Below are 5,163 nucleotides of genomic sequence, written 5' to 3'. Positions count from 1 at the left end.
TCTTCTACTTCCGTTTAGCCGTGGTCACGCTAGCAAACCGGCTACCGCCCCTTACTGGTCAAATAGCGGCACTGCAGTCGGAACACTGAGAAGTCAACATTAAAAAGAAGTGTTACAAAATCTTTTTTTTTTTTTTAATTTTTAAACAGACTGGACTGGGGGAAAAACAAAACACAAAACTATTGCGGAGGTAGATACAAATTCGGTTTGCTTTTCATAACATTAAATGGCATTTGACAAAATATTCCAAATAAAAATAAAAAACAATGTTTCCAGGACAAATCTTAAAACTTTCTTTAAATAAACAACAAAAAACATTTTATTTCATTAAACATTTACAAAAAACTACGGAGCCCCGGACATGACATGGTTAAAAAAAAATAATAAATTGTGGCCTCGAATTAATAAATTGTGCGCACGAATTATTAATTCGTTCCCTCGAATTAATAAATCGTGCGCACGAATTATTAATTCAAGGAAACGAATTAATAAATCATGCGCACGATTTATTAATTCGTGGGAACGAATTAAATATATCATTCCCGGGCAACTGGGTGAGCACACCCATTGGTGTTCTCTAGGTCAAAGTTCGAGGCAGCAGAAGAAACTGAAACAACAAGATGAACAGAGACAGTGTGATTGAATTTTATTTTCGACTGGGAATGAGCTACAAAGACATTCTGAAAAGCCTGGCATTGCAAGGAACTATTATCACCGAGCGGCATTTACATAGAATCCTGAGAGCCAGGCTAGGCAAGTGGGGTAGAGCGGAGTCGAGTCGAGTTGGTGTTGGGGAGGTGGAAATACGCCAAAAAATGTTATAGTACTTCATAGCATTTTGGCAAGAAATATATGACATGAGTCCAGCAGTACTGATTTCGTGGACTACTGGCTTTCATTTACAACAACAGGGAACTTTGGAGACAAATTACAGAAAAAGTACACAGTAATAGTACTTCATAGTACTTGTGCAAGTAATATGTAATGTATTAAGTCCAGCAGTACTGATTTTGTGAACTACTTATTGAAAAAAAGGATTTTAATGCACTTCAAAGTCAGGCGAAATTGGCTTTTATTTACAACAGGGAACTTTGGCAACAAATTGCAGGAAAAGTACACAGTAATAGTACTTCACAGTACTTGTGGAAGTAATTTGTAATGTATTAAGTCCAGCAGTACTGATTTCGTGGACTAGTTATAGAAACAATGGATTTTATTGCCCTTCAAAGTCAGGCGACGATGGCTTTTATTCATATCAAATGGGGACTTCGGCTATGAATTACAGGAAAAGCACACAGTAAAAGTACTTCATAGTCATTGCACAAGTAATATGTAATGTATTGAGTGCAATATTATTAATATTTTGGACTACTTATTGAGAAAAAGGATTTTATTGCACTTCAAAATTAGGTGAAAATGGCTTTTATTCACACCAACAGGGAACTTTGGTGACAAATTACAGGAAAAGTACACAGTAAAAATACTTCATAGTCCTTTTGCAAGTAATATGTAATGTTTTATGTCCAGCAGTACTGATTTCGTGAACTACTTATTGAAAAAAAGGATATTATTGCACTTCAAAGTTAGGCGAAAATGGCTTTTATTCACACCAACAGGGAACTTTGTTGACAAATTACAGGAAAAGTACACAGTAAAAGGACTTCATAGCCCTTTTGCAAGTAACTTGTGATGTATTAAGTACAGCAGTACTGATTTCGTGGACTACTTATTGAAAAAGAGGATTTTATTGCACTTCAAAGTCAGGCAAAATTAGCTTTTATTCACACCAACAGGGAACTTTGGCAATGAATTACAGGAAAAGTACACAGTAATAGTACTTCATAGTACTTGTGCAAGTAATATGTAATGTATTAAGTCCAGCAGTACTGATTTTGTGAACTACTTATTGAAAAAAAGGATTTTATTGCACTTCAAATTCAGGCGACAATGGCTTTTATTCATATCAAATGGGGACTTCAGCTATGAATTACAGGAAAAGCACAGAGTAAAAGTACTTCATAGTCATTGTACAAGTAATATGTAATGTATTGAGTGCAATAGTATTAATATTTTGGACTGCTTATTGAAAAAAAGGATTTTATTGCACTTCAAAGTCAGGCGACAATGGCTTTTATTCACATCAAATGGGAACTTTGTCGATGAATTACAGGAAAAGTACACAGTAAAAGTACTTCATAGTCCTTGTGTAAGTAATATGTAATGTGTTAAGTCCAGCAGTACTGATTTTGTGAACTACTTATTGAAAAAAAGGATTTTATTGCACTTCAAAATTAGGCGAAAATGGCTTTTATTCACACCAACAGGGAACTTTGGTGACAAATTACAGGAAAAGTACACAGTAAAAGTACTTCCTAGTCCTTTTGCAAGTAATATGTAATGTGTTAAGTCCAGCAGTACTGATTTTGTGAACTACTTATTGAAAAAAAGGATTTTATTGCACTTCAAAGTCAAGCAAAATTAGCTTTTATTTACACCAACAGGGAACTTTGGCAATGAATTACAGGAAAAGTACACAGTAAAAGTACTTCATAGTCATTGCACAAGTAATATGTAATGTATTGAGTGCAATAGTATTAATATTTTGGACTACTTTTTGAAAAAAAGGATTTTATTGCACTTCAAATTCAGGTGACAATGGCTTTTATTCACATCAAATGGGAACTTTGTCGATGAATTACAGGAAAAGTACACAGTAAAAGTACTTCATAGTCCTTGTGTAAGTAATTTGTAATGTATTAAGTACAGCAGTGCTGATTTCGTGAACTACTTATTGAAAAAAAGGATTTTATGGCACTTCAAAGTCAGGCGAAATTGACTTGTATTTACCTCAACAGGAAACTTTGGCAACAAATTGCAGGAAAACTACACAGTAATAGTACTCCATAGTTCTTGTGCAAGTAATTTGTAATGTGTTAAGTCCAGCAGTACTAATATTGTGGACTACTTATTGAAAAAAAGTATCTTACTACACTTCAAAGTCAGATAACAATGGCTTGTGTTACTATGCTTAATGAAGTTTGGCAACAAATTAGAGGAAAAGTACACAGTAATCATACTTCATAGTATTTATGAAAGTAATATATAATTTGTGAAGTGCAGTAATATATAATGTAATACATACAGTGAGCTGTGTTCCATACTGCTCCACTTTTAATTTGAAATGGGTTTCGGAACGGTGTTACCGTAATGCTCAGTGTATTTGCGCACAGCTAGTGAACGTGCGGCTCATTTGACTGCGGGCTAAGAGGTCTGGGTCCTTCTGCTGCCCCCTGTCTGTCCTCACCTTCACTCCTCCTGATGCATGATGGGTGTGTGCTTCTTGGGTCGGTGGCTCTCTGGCTATGGTCGCTGTCCGCCCTGGTCCTGGGGGGGGGGGGGGGGTTGGCACTCCTGGCCCTGTCCTTCATCGGGGGGCTCCTGGGTGACGTGGTGCTGCGGCATCCCCGGAACCCCCCTCTCCCCCCGCGCTCATGCACACACACGTAGGGCTTTGGGAGGCGGGCTTATCAAGTTGGGTGTGGTGGAGGGGGCCATCTAAGTGGCCCCAATCACTGCACGCTTCGGTGGCTCGCCTCTCAGTCTTAATTGCACTTAGTCATCGAACACGACCAAATACATACATACACACGCATCGGGGGGTCTTGGCGTGCCGTGTCGGGGGTGGGGCTGTTCAGGTGGATGAGACTGCTCGTTTGGCCTCACTCGCGGCACGGTGTGGTTACTGCCCCTCAAATTTTAATCGCAAACAACACATACTCCATCAACACTCACGAGAAGGAGGGGGGGGAGGGAGGGCAATGGGGTCTTCTGCGCCCCCGTTTCCGGATTCCTTCTGGTGGGGGGTGGGGCGGGGGGGGCTGTTGTTTTCCCCACAGGCCTGGGGTTTGTAGCGGCTGTGGTTTGGGGGGCTGCTGGCTCTGGGGGGTGCATATCTGTGTGCGGCGGTGGGGTGGGGGGGAGGGGGCGGCAGTTGTGGGTGGCGGGGGGTCCTGGATGTGGGGTCCGGTGTTCCCTTGCCTTCCGGGGGTGTCTCCCACAGGATATGACAGTTGGATGACGCGGGAATGTGAGTGTGTTTGGGGTAGGATGGACTGTGTGTGTGTGTGTGTGTGTGTGAGTAGGGATATATGGTTTATAAAACCAATTTTCAGGTTTACTCACCAGCATTACAAGACCAATCGGGTTACAGAACCAATTTTGATGGTCTCATAAACATAAAACTTTATAATGTTATAATTATTGAAATATAATGGTATATGTCATAATTACTATATGTATGATTACATAACTTCCTGTGTTATTAGTTAATATAGTTGATGTACTGTTATGGCCCACCCCCTGCCATTCTGAGGTTCACACATATTGGGCTCATATGCCAGGATGGCTTGTGAGACCAAGACGTTGTGTAACCCGTGTGTGTCCAACAGCGCCCCCAGAGGCAGCAGGACGCATTGCAAGTTATACACATTTGCGGGAAAATATACACAATTACCCGCCAATTTATACACAGGATGTGTAAAGGCGGGAGCTTCAGCAGGTTTGGACTGGATCAGCACTGGGATGAACGATGAAAAGTAAGACTTTAATATTTTTTAATTATTTTTCATATATTACGTATTTTATGTTATATTAAATTCACTGTGCTGTGTCATTCACTAGTTCCTTTTATTTTTTTAAGCTCTCTATTATTATGTTGGAAAATAACAATTTTCACGCTGTTTGAGACTCAATTTGAGACTGAAATAGGCTTGAAATCTTTTCTGAGTGTTTTTAAACAGTTTAACAAAGCGCTCTTGAACACAACATTTGACGTCTGGGAGGAGTAAGTGTCCTCCTTTGAAGAAGGCTGCGTCTTCTGTTTTAACCTTCTTCTGTGAGGCTGGATTTGTGGGAGAGAGGACGTTTTATTTTTATTTTGTACAACCGAAATGTCCTTTTTGTGTCATGCCAGAGTCTCCCGTTGTCTGCATCACGCCTGTTAAAGCCGGACCGGAGCTCGTGTAAAAGGCTTTAGCACTGCAGCTAGCTGGTAAACTAATCCTGTCGTCAAAGTAACTCAGGGGCTCAACCATCATTTGGCGAAGCCATTACTGTTTTTGTTGTGTTTGGCTGCTTGCTTTCGGACGCTTGATTGTCGTCGGC

The sequence above is a fragment of the Salarias fasciatus genome, unplaced genomic scaffold (assembly GCF_902148845.1).
Source record: "Salarias fasciatus unplaced genomic scaffold, fSalaFa1.1, whole genome shotgun sequence".
NCBI classification, from domain to species: Eukaryota; Metazoa; Chordata; class Actinopteri; order Blenniiformes; family Blenniidae; genus Salarias; species Salarias fasciatus.
Note: the sequence above shows the minus strand (reverse complement) of the source record.